Here is a 12,340-nt window from a genome sequence, read left to right on the forward strand (position 1 = left end):
CTTACATTTTTTTTGTTTGTACAATTGAAATATATGTAAGGGTGATTATTTTGTTACACTACAATGCAAATTAAGAATTTTGCAAACAAATTTATGTTTGACACTTGCCTCACGGACCACTTCTACTCTAGCAATCTGCATGACCAGTGTACTGAGATCCAAAGGGTTAAGTTGTAAGGCCTGTGAACAGCAGTTAGCAAGTGAAAACATTGGCAGTTATTCTGGAAGGAAACCACAAACTTACATTTTTTTATATTACATTTTTGTAGAATTTTAGGATTGAGACAAAATAAAAAGAAACCATATGAACATAATTTATTTTATTATTATAATGATATTTTATTTAATATCATGTAATCATATAAACTACTAAATTATATTGCAAAAGTCTACCGGAAGCCATAATAGCAGTACAGTATTTCATGTTAAATTTCAAAATGTCAAATTTTTCAATTTGACAGTTTTTCATTATGTATATGGGAAAACTACAAAGAGGCATGTAATTAAATATGTTAATGTTATTCAGCAGGTTTCATTTGACTTTATGGAGCAAAATGAGTTCATTACTTAATAAAACCAACCATCCATTTATTAACCAAAACAGACTGATTAGGGACCTATACATTTGAGTACTGTCCATAACACATAATCTTTGATAATAGTTCTCACTTTTACTTGGGGATTTATTGTTTATTAAATTAACAAAGAATATACAGTCAATTCTCGTTAACACAGTCATATTGACGAATTTCCTGAATTTTCTACATGGTCCTGTCTAAATTTAGCAGTCGCTTGTTGCAAATTGCTTCTTATAATACAAATTAATTTAAGGGAAGAATAAAGTGAATTGCACTAGTTTGAACAGCTGAGTGGGAAATGCTTGTGCATCAGTGCCATTTCCATGAAGCAGCACAAAAACATGCACTATCCTTGCAGCAAAAGTGGAGGTGCTGAAAGCAGTGGATAATGCACCGCTATACAAGAAAAAGAAAGATATTGCTGCAGAAACAAGACTTTTGAAAACAACCATTTTGAAAAACTAGGGTAACAGTAATACAAGCTTATGAACAGCAAACTGGATTCAAGTCGTCAGCGTTTTCGATTTGCTCAGTGCCCTGGCCGATTTTGAAGACTGCTTGCTTTTGTGGTTTTAAAATTGCCCGTGATCAGAATGGGGCATGCGGGTTTCAATACACAGTTAATTTTCAATACACTTACAACTGTATTTTCAATAAAACAGTACATTTAAATGTATAATACTTTTAATTGTACTGTAATTTAAGTGTATTTCAGTTATTGTAACTTCAATAACAACTGACGTTATGCATTTGTCTTAGACTCCTGAGAATATGAATTACAGATAATACCCATTTTTTGCTGGTCCCTTTTAAGTTAGGATTAATGAGGGTTCACTCTGTATAGTTTGTTTTAGGTGTTTGACGTAGGCATAGCAAAAGTAGTATTGACAGAAAATTCCATCAAGCATAAAATGTAAAGAAAATAGTAGTGCAGAATCAGGGATTACAAATGCAGGTACGTCACTCAGAAATGCCTCGCACTTTCCAAAACTGCCCCAACTTACTGGAAATATTATTGATGCGATTTTCTGTTATGTGGAATGTAATAAACGAGAACCAAAACGATGAGTTCCACGTTTTGTCTGTTTGTTACAAAAAGGCATAAATAAACATCAGTAGTGATGTTATTACTTTATGAAAATGTGTCTATGGCCACTGTTTATTATGAAAAAACAGCAATGACAAGGAATACAAATTTTAAAAAGTAAAAAAAAAGAATCTACTTTTATGTACTATATTTTTTGTGAATAAAAAATGTTTTTACTTGAACTGCTGTATGTAATCCTTTGTTTTGTAATTCATTTAGGGGGATAACGTAAGGCCTACAGAACGTATTCTTACTCCTGGGATATTTTTCTATTATAAAAAGTGTTACATATCATGACTTTTTTTTATATTACCTTTTGGCAAAATAGTGAAAGTCAAGTAAATAACATACCTAAAGCATGACTTGACATGTAACATTTTGTTCTGAACTTTTTGGATTATCCAAAGCTTTTTATACAAGGGGGGAAAAGGTAAGGGGCTCTTTCATAGCAATATGTAAATGTTTCTGTTGTGTTTTTTATGATAAGGTGTTTAGCTATAAAGTAATCTGTATAGAGTAATCCTCATGAAGGCAGTTTCTGTTTGCTGTTAAATCTGCTTGTGTTAGTTCATTTTATGAGCAGTGGTATAGTTTGAACTTGCCTGGTTATAGTTTTATGACATTGAAAACCATGTACGTTCAGTCGGTCTGCTAAAGTATTATATTTCTTGTGGTCTAAATGTTGTACCAAATTGGAATCAATATCTGTTGTCTGTTTTTAATAAGAACCCCACTGTATTCCAAAAGCAAATTTTTAAAAAATCTAATAATTGCTACATGCTTGGCACCTTGGGGTATTTCTTGAGGAAACTGGTGGTGGTGCCCCACATTGTCCACAGAACCTAAAACAATTACAGTAATCCAGTAGGTTTAAAAAGTTATAAAAAGGCATTTTTGTTATGTCCATTAACCCTTGGGCAGCGAGTTTGCAAGTACAATGTCATTATTTTTGTAGTTTTATTTGTGTTCGTGGCATTTACTGTTGATGGGTAGTGATAGTAAATAGACAATGTACATGTGTGATAGGCTGGCGTTGTGGTGACGTCAGGCCAGATGCAGGAACAACAACACACAGGTACTGCAGTTCAAAAAGATGCTTGTGGCTTATACACTGTACATAACTACACAAGTTTAATAATTATGTGCGAGTGCAAGCTAGTTTAACAACGCACTAGCCGACAGCCACACATTGCTACGAGGTTTTAAAAAACAAAACATACGGCTCTTCGCCGTCTCATATATATATATATATATATATATATATATATATATATATATATATATATATATATATATATATATATATATAAACAATAAATAAATCCTAATACAAAATAAACTGCACAGGGGCGGAGGGGAAACCCTGTTCTAAAAATAAATACTGTACAGGGCTGCTCGCCCTGTTACTGCATGTTACACCTATTCAAAAACAACAAAGTGAACTAAGTTACCATTGACTTCAGGTTACGCAATGTAAGAAAAACTAAATCAACCTCCAAACACCAGGGTCTTTTATTCAGAAATCGTAATCCAGATGAGAATGATCTGAATTTAACAATACTTTTATTGTTAACAATTATACAAAGCTTTCCCATTTAAAAATACATTAAAAAAACAACAAACAATACACATCTGACAAATCTATTGCTTCAGTTATACCTGTACAAGAAGATTACATTTTAAGACTTTAATATTGGACCCATTCAGTGAGCAGGCTACCTTACTATTATTTGTATGGGTATCGGTGTGGATTTCTGTTTGCATTATACTTTTATTTTGTGAATTTCTGGTACCCTTCATGAACGTTTATCAAGGTAAGCTTCTTAATGAATTAATATTTTAGATTTAATTGTGTTTTAGCTGTCTCTCTTTTGTGTGGGAAATTAATTGTGAATTTCAGCAGCAAATCATTCCTTTTTGAAAGTCCCTAGTCTGGTTGATTTTTCTTATGAAAATAGTTCCTGCCATGACATGAATGTAATATGTACAATCTGAATCTCCCATGTGCAAGGCCATTCTGGAGAAGCAGGCTTTGCAGATTTCCACCGGAAGGAAAGCAGCAATCGTTGAGGAATTGTCACACATCCCTCCAGAACAATTTAGTATCCAGAAAAAAAAAAGAATGAATAGAACTTGGTTTCTTTTGATTTCACATCACAATTCAGAGCTAAAGGGTCACTTGGAACTGAATTTGTGTGTTTTGCAGGTTTGCTAGTCAGCAAAGGGTGTGTCAATGGGCCCTGAAACACTTTGCCTACTCGTGGGGATGCTACACCATGTTGGGCATAATTTTCACATTCTAATATGGTTTAATGTATAGTTTGAGACTGATTTTATCATATACACAAAAGCATAGTCTCTCTTTTTAAGACTGACGTGTTCAATAGTCTAGTCTTCGATAGTCTAGTAGATGAGCAACATTTGGGCTGTTATTTTTTTTACATTTTGCATGTTTAAGAAGAGGGAATAGGTATCTGTTCAGAGAATACCAAGATATTTAGTTAACAATGGGTCTTAGGTGGGGCATGTCTGCCCCACAGAGAATGGTTGCCATTTTGGGACAGCGCTGAGAAGATATGCTTATTAAAATCATTTGCATTTATTGGACTAGAGAGCCATTATCTATTCAGGTGTAGGGGATACTGAATGATCGTTCGTGGTGTACAGTTTTTTCGCCGCTGGAGGATGTCCCTGTAAACTATGAGCCCTGAGGAGTGGTAATTCAGCATTCAATTAACAATAATTTCAATAATTAACAATAAAATGTGTACATTATTTATATTAAATCAGTTAATTTAGGGATTATTTTACCTGCTGGATTTTTACTTTTAATTTTCAATTGACGCAGATTCATTTCGAAACCTGTTTATTTCCTTTGCAAACGTCTTTTTAGGTAGAACATTGCGCTCAGTCTGTCAATCTGTTTCCTGCTGTCACCAGCGCTAATGAAGGGGCTACAGCAAGTCAGACTCAGGCAGGTCGGTAACTGGCATTTCTGACTGAACTCGTTCTTAAGGAAATAGGGAGTCCAAATAAAAACAATAGAAATGTGAAGTTATTTCAGACAGTTTAAAGTTGTTATAAAACACGTAGCTTGGCAGTATTGTTTGAAGTACCGAAACACAGCTCTGTCCTGAATTCCAGCAGCACACCACTGGATTTGAATGGAAGCAAAGACACATTCAATACTAGTCCCGGTAAGCATGTTATTATGATGTCATAGTCGTGTGGTAAGACAATTACTGCACAGTCGTGTGATCTTGTTCAACCAATCCACAGCACTTAATTTATCCAAGCCATTTTGTACATTAAGATCTCTAATAAGCAAGCAGTGGGATAAAATGGGCTACAACTGTCCTATCCACCAGGAATGGCAAACAAGCAGTGGTTGCTACCCTTTTGTGTTGCTGTAGATACAATACATATTCTTAGTGTTCAAGATTGGGGCTACTGTTCAGAGTCTTAAACATTTAATCAGACCAAAATTGTTTAATTCTACAATGTATACAATTAATTCAACTTACTAGTTAGAATTAAATGCATGATCCCGGGTTACCTTAATGTGAAATGCCATATTCTTCTTATTTTCTTATATACAACCTTTGAGTAGATGTCTCTTGTGTAGTTTTGTCTTTTAAAATAAGTAAAATTCCAGATTTGTTCCTAATTTTTTATTCTTCTGTAAAAAAAAATTTTTTTTTAGCTAGAAAACCATTTGTTTAAACAATTACTATTTATTTTTATGCTATGTTTGGCACTTTACATTTTATAATCCAAGCAGTTTTCGTAGGTGATTTGTCGTCAGTTTGGGAAAAGGTCAGTATAACTGGTTAGTGATATTATAATGGCCCTGTTTGTATCTGGATATAACCATGGATCTGCATTAATCCCCACTTGCTGATGCAGGCAGTTAAAACACAAGTGTTAATAAATAAGTAAAACATTAAAAATACGGTGTAGTTTTAATTGTAACTGTTATAGCCTGCACTTCATACTGTAAACTATTGTGATCTATATCAGTGCTCAGTCCATAATTATATACAAAAATCAAGGGTGGCACATTTAATAGTAAATAAATATATATACAAATATTAATACAGTAGCAACCTATTTGTTCCCAGTAATAAGTTGTCATTATCCAGTTGCCCATAAGCAAAAAGACCCTGTTTAAGTGTTTGTATATTGAACAACAATATATACTGTAGTTATAGAAATATAGCACTGAAATACACCTGTTTTAAATTTGTTTGATCGTGTTAAAATACATGAAAAACATAAAATACCCAAACTTACAAAAAATTCAGCTGGTATATACATACAGTACGATGTACTGCAATTGTTCTTACAATGAGTAAAGCAAATAAAGAATGTTCAAGTACAGACGTACAATCAGTGTTGAAGCACATAATTTTTGTCCAATGTTGTCTGTTTCTTACAATTCACCACCTCCAGCTGTAAATCCCTCTCAAATTTGCGAGCAGCTTGTGCTTCAAAATGTCATCGCTATTCATTAGAATGCGTGAAACAACAGATTCAGGTGCCAAACTTTTCTGCTACTTGTACTTGCTTAGTACATGACTCACTTAGGGTCTCCAGAGCCTGAACTTCATCAGAGAGAAACTGGTCCACAAGTCTGGAAGCCATGACCATGCAAGAGTCAACCATCGGACATTCAGTGTGTTATAAAAGCTGCATTGACAGCAACCAAGCATGTGCGTGCTGTGGCCCTGGAAACTAACAGGAGGCTGTGTGGTCCAGTGGTTAAAGAAAAGGGTTTGTAACCAGGAGGTCCCCTGTTCAAATCCCGGCTCACGCACTGACTCGCTGTGTGACCCTGAGCAAGTCACTTAACCTTCTTGTGCTCTGTCTTTCGGGTGAGAGGTTGTTGTATGTGACTCTGCAGCTGATTCATAGTTCACACTCCCTAGTCTCTGTAAATTACCTTTGATAAGGGCATCTGCTAAATTAAACAAAGAATAATAATAAAGTTGTCAGTAAGTGGTGTCACAGTTGATAATATCCAAATTACGTTTTTTTGCCTTTTCCAGTATTTGAAACCTGGATTAATCAGGTCACCAAGCTGGATATATGTTCATTTTAATGGAGCTCAGAGGGCGTGAACCAGGGCTTCGCCCCTTCCTACTTTCACCTGCCTATCATTATTGACTAATTTCACCTGTCGATCATCATTGACTCCCTATTTAAACCCAGTCATAGCTCAGCTCTTTCTCTTGCATTGTGCTTTTTCCCTCCTCCTCCTCCTCCTGTTCCTCGTCTTTCATATGCTGCTTGCCTCTGTGTCGGTCCCCTCTGCCACACTGTTCTTTCGCAGCTCATGCACTACATCATGCCTCAAGAATGAAGGCTCTGTCTTACTTCTTCCTGGGACATGGCCCTCGAGCTCGAGCCCCGTAACTAACAATTATTTGTGTTCTTTCAGATGCTCTTTTCTTCCTTACGTCAAGGCTTTGTATGAGCCGTTCCGTCCTCTGAGGGTCGAACTTGGTCACTAACTGGGACCCAGTCGCGAGGCCGAGCCTATAACGACTCTCCGAGAAGTCAGAGGACTCTGTCTTTTCAGGGGCCCGGAGGCCGTTAGGTCTCGCCTTGACTCCATAGGGAAGGATTTCTCGGTTGGAGTCCGGCTCGTCCTTTCTATGTTGTCTAAAGGCCAAGCTTCCAATCCTAAATTGCTAAAAACTCTCGCAGCCCTGGCTCCTGCCCTGTGAAATATGGTGCTTCTGTTCACATGTATTTGGGGAGGAAAAAAACCTTATTAGTAAGAGCAAGAGAACATTGATACAGGTTATTACATGAGAAGTGGAATTCCTGTCATTTGGATTTCAAACAGTGTTGTCCTGTGATAACTAGGCAAAGCTGAATTACTGATTTGACTGACTTGGAGCAGAAGCTGCATAAACCTGACATTTAAATCAGGGAAGAAAGCACAAAGTACTTTTCATAGCATAGCTATAACGCATACACTTTGTGTTTACGTGGTCACAGCTGTCTCCCTCGCTAGTATAAAGGTTTCTTCTGTTACCTTAGGTGAGATAGTCCAAGATTTAATCTTAATTGAGATCAAGAAACCACCCCTTGATAAAATGTATAGAACATTTGTGATACCACATGTTATTTTATAGATATCTTCAGTTTAGGAATTCAAACTGGAATAGACTCATGAAATCCTCAAAGTATATTTTAGAAATGCATTACAATAATCTCACTTTAAACATAAACATGAGGACACTTCCTGAACTAAGAAATGGAAATAAACAAGTTATATAAAAGGTAACTGGAAAAATGTGTGTGATTTAAGTTTCTATAGAAGTATGTAGTAGTGGTTGATAAAAACTTTGGACTAATATATTTCTTTGTGCATACATAGTTTCACCATGTTAGAAGTATTGCATTGTACAGGATTTCTACAGTATCTCTAGTTCTGCTTTCATGTCAAGTTTTAACGTATCATTCTCCGTGAAGTGCAGTGAGAAACCATCATAAATTATACCTTCTAAATGAAGACAACATTTGTTGCTGGTTGCTTTTAGTTAACTTAAATGCAACAGTCAAACACATTAACAAAACCTATTCCCATGAATGGGTCACTGTGACATTGTACTTTCATACAGTTAAGCATATGGGAGTGTCATTTGAACTGAGCAGTGGCAGATTTATTTACTGCCATCATTTTGAATAATTAAGAGGAGGACTGAAAACACACTATCTCTAAGAATACATGTGAGTCTCTAGTGTAATTTTGTCTTTAAGATGACATAAAATTGTAGTTTTCTTCCTATTTTTTTTACTAAGTTACACATTCATTGCCCCCCCAGTCTGTCTACAGACTGCCTTGTGTGAAGTCCTATAAAGTTAGGCAAATAGAAGGACCATGCTTAGATGTTACTGTCATTTTGTGAAACTATCGCATACAAATAATATCCACGTAGTTGATTTCTAAAAATTGTCAGCTTTTCAAATGAATTGAATTGGTTAGCATTAAATTGAAATGATAGCAATGGTTTGAAGTTATGCAAATTTCTTCTCCCCACATGTTCATCTGTACATTTGATCAACTAGTGTATAGCCTAACTTACATGCCGACATGCTATGTCAAATACAACAAGTTGTTTTCTTTATTATTATTTTTTTGCATAGGTACCCTTTTTAAAGGCCTATTAATTGCATTGTTTTAATGTTGTGAGTATTCTTCCAAACAAGTAAAATGAGTTAAATGACTGATTGGACTCCATTAGCGTATACAGATTTAGACCCTGCTCTGCAGTGTGACATGGCTACCGGCTTCATAAACTCTTGCCCTGATCTCTTGTTGGTTTCTGACAAACAAAACTGTTTTCTTAAATAATATAAAGCCCATCCTGTCATACCTTTGTGAAGTAATTTATTCCAGATCGTTTCATATTTTAAGTGCACTTTTTCTTTGTGTTAAGTGTGAGATGTGTATGCACATACTGTGAAGACCAACAGGTAGGTGCATATTCAAATTTGGAACACTGGACTAAATTACTTCCAAAAATACATACCTATGAGTTGTAAGCCTATGTATTTAACTTTTTTTCATATAAATGTATATTTTTCAGAGCAGCACTAAAGTTAATGAAACCACATTCCAAATCACAATTCCCATATAAATCCTAAGTAAACTCTAAACTGCAAATGCTGGGAGTATGTACTAGAAAAATGATTTATGTTTTATGATATAATGAAACATAGTGCTATGGCAATAAACATATTTTTTCATCAATATTACAGCAAAGGCAAAAGCTAGAACTATTTTTTTCTTGCTCCTGATTTGCTAGCCACTTTAGCCTCTTATTTTCTTGTCACTGGGCAGCGCTAATGGAACACCCCCAGCACCCAGCTCAAACTCCTTCCAAGCACTGTGCCCTTTACCTGTGTGTGTTCATCAAAATCAGGCCAGAATATGAAATCTCTCCTTTCTTAGCCACTTATGATTGAGATTCTGATTATTATTATTATTATTATTATTATTATTATTATTATTATTTTTTTTTTATTTTTTTTTTCTCAATTGGGTATTTCATTGAAATGTCATGAAACCTGTTTATTTTGCAACAGGCACTGCATTTGGTAATAAATAAAACCTGAAAATCAGATCCCCTACCTGATATACTAATCAAGAAAATTGGAGAGTTGGCCAAATTTATTTCCATAAAGCCAGTAGTATGTGAACAACTTGTAGGAACCCTGTAATCCTAGTATAGAATGATGGAAATCCAGTACTGCTCCCAGTCCTGTGTGCCTTGCTGAAATTCCAGCAACCTGTCCACTGGTCTTTCTGTCACTTCAATTTACAAGAGAAACACTTCAAACTTTTATACACTTTTGGTTTAATTAGTTTTTTCATATACAAATTTGACTAAGATTGAGGACTCTCATTATGTGCATACACTAGTGTTGTATCATAGCAGCTGTGACTGGGGTTATGTCACTGACATACTGTGCTTGATTTAATACAGGGAGTATTGCAGAAGAAGTGGTTTATACTTGAGATGATCCAGATTACTTGCTGCATCTTATTTTGTTGATGTTGTAGTACTGGAAGATACTTCCTACACTGGTAGCCAAAACCAGACATAAAAACAGCTAAATATGGTGTGGTGCTCCTCTGCAATAAAACTGAAGTCAATGCGAAATGCAGTTGTGTAAACCTGTCCTGCATCTTGTGCACACCAGAGGGCGGTATCTGACTAGAAACTGATTTGTCACAGATTACTACAGAGATACAATGTAAAATGTGTATGCACACCAGCAGGAAGCAGAACAAATAAATAAATGTCCTGCTCTCATCTGATGTTTCATTTGTGTGTATTAATGCAACTACAGTAGTTACACGTAACCCATGTTCATTATTTATCACTTACCATGCAGCTGTGTGGACATTAAAACAGAAATAATGAATGGGTTTCTTAAAAATGCACAGGCCTATCGAGAGGGTGGGGAGGGGAATTTTCCATGGGGCCCTGCACAGGATCATTTGCGTTTTGCGCCCACCACCACCTCTGATGTGCGCTGCAGTTGCTGTCAACCTGCACATTTATTTAATGCACGTGTTGTTGGCCTCACCTGGGCAATGGAACTGAACTGTATTTATCACAAAAATCTAAGTACAGCAAATGTTTGCCTTATTGATGCACTGAAAAGTGAAGACACATTTGTTTAACCCCTCTCTCCCACTAAATCGTCATGTTTTCTACATCAAAGAACAGCACTGAACAGATGTGGATCTTCCATTCATTCTGTGTCAACTACTTCAAAGCAAGCATTCCCTTCCCCACCAGTGCGAATCTTCTCCTGAAATTCAACTGCTTTAGCCGCTTACATGTGGGCTTCATCCTAGACTTTACACTTTAACTTAATCAAAGGGATTTAAAAAAAGCAAAAAAACACAGCTAGCAACCTTGCTAAAATAAGTTTAACAACTCTAATTGACGCACCCGTAGATAATAATGTAATTTACACATGTACCGTACAGCATATTTGGAATTTGTTTAGAATAGTCTAATTTATTATAGTGAGACAAACATGCAATTTTACAATAAGGTGATAATAAGACAGATTAGAAAGTCACTGTGTTGGTTTCTAGTAAACAGAACATTACTGTACCTGTAAACTGCAGGAGTTGTATTTAAATGTCTCTATGTGAAATGTATATAGTTTCCAAAAGAGTAGTGTACAGATAAGTGAAGGCAACATTTAAAAAGAAGATTTAATCAAAATATGCATGTAAATGATGGGGGGGACCATACCGATTTTATATGAATAAATTACTGAGAAGTACTAGTTTTAGTACTACTACAATTTGAGGGGGCATTTCCGTGTCATTGAAAGAGTGAGCGGGACATATGCCCATCGTGTGAGTTACATCTCTGATTAGGGTATCCAGTAGATCCATCCCAGTAAAATAAGAGACCCTTAACTGATGAATCTGTGGAATGTGTGATTTGCCCATGCTGTTATCAACTTAACGGTATATGAAAACTGATCAATGCACGTTTTATTATGGGTTTAAAATAGTAAATTCAGCTCTTAGCAGGACAGAATAGATTAAGTTGCAGATAAAAAAAAAAAGGTGATACATTTGGAAATTGTTTCACTTTTTACATGATGTCACTTAACTGCCCAGTTTAAAGCTTAGAGTTAAACAAGATAAACAAAAGAAAACTATAGAGCAACTAATTAATAAAATTACTGAAACAAGATTTTTTCACGGAGCTGGAGTTTGTGTGCGCACTTACTCAGGTTAACATACACATAGCAAAAAACCTGTTGGAGTGATTTTTGGAATGCTATTTTGTAAATTGCCAAATACTGTATTCCAGTGCTTTGTTTTGCAATAATTTGCTCTGGTTTTCTTTGCATAGTATAGGTGCAGTACCGTACTGTGGTGTTTTAAACACACAGATGTACCTGACTGTTAATTTATAACTCCCCAGACCGTTAATAAAGCAACTACTAGGTAGCATAACGACTCCCTCTGAGAGAATATTTTTACATATTAAAAAATGGCAGTGATTTTGGATTGAAATAAAGGATGGTATTTTATTTTTTTTATATTGCTTTGCGGCTTTCCCAATCAGCTCGAAATGACATGCCTTCACCTTATATGATGGCAGTGAAAAGTATCAAAGGA

The 12,340-nt window shown here is 35.6% G+C and overlaps 1 protein-coding gene across 4 annotated transcripts in view; it reads left to right on the forward strand.

Annotated features, from left to right (window-relative positions):
* LOC121327775 (paraspeckle component 1-like) overlaps nucleotides 1–12,340 on the forward strand; it is a 57,659-nt gene that overhangs the window by 38,491 nt on the left and 6,828 nt on the right. The window lies entirely within an intron of this gene.

The sequence above is a fragment of the Polyodon spathula genome, chromosome 15 (assembly GCF_017654505.1).
Source record: "Polyodon spathula isolate WHYD16114869_AA chromosome 15, ASM1765450v1, whole genome shotgun sequence".
Classification (NCBI taxonomy): Eukaryota; Metazoa; Chordata; class Actinopteri; order Acipenseriformes; family Polyodontidae; genus Polyodon; species Polyodon spathula.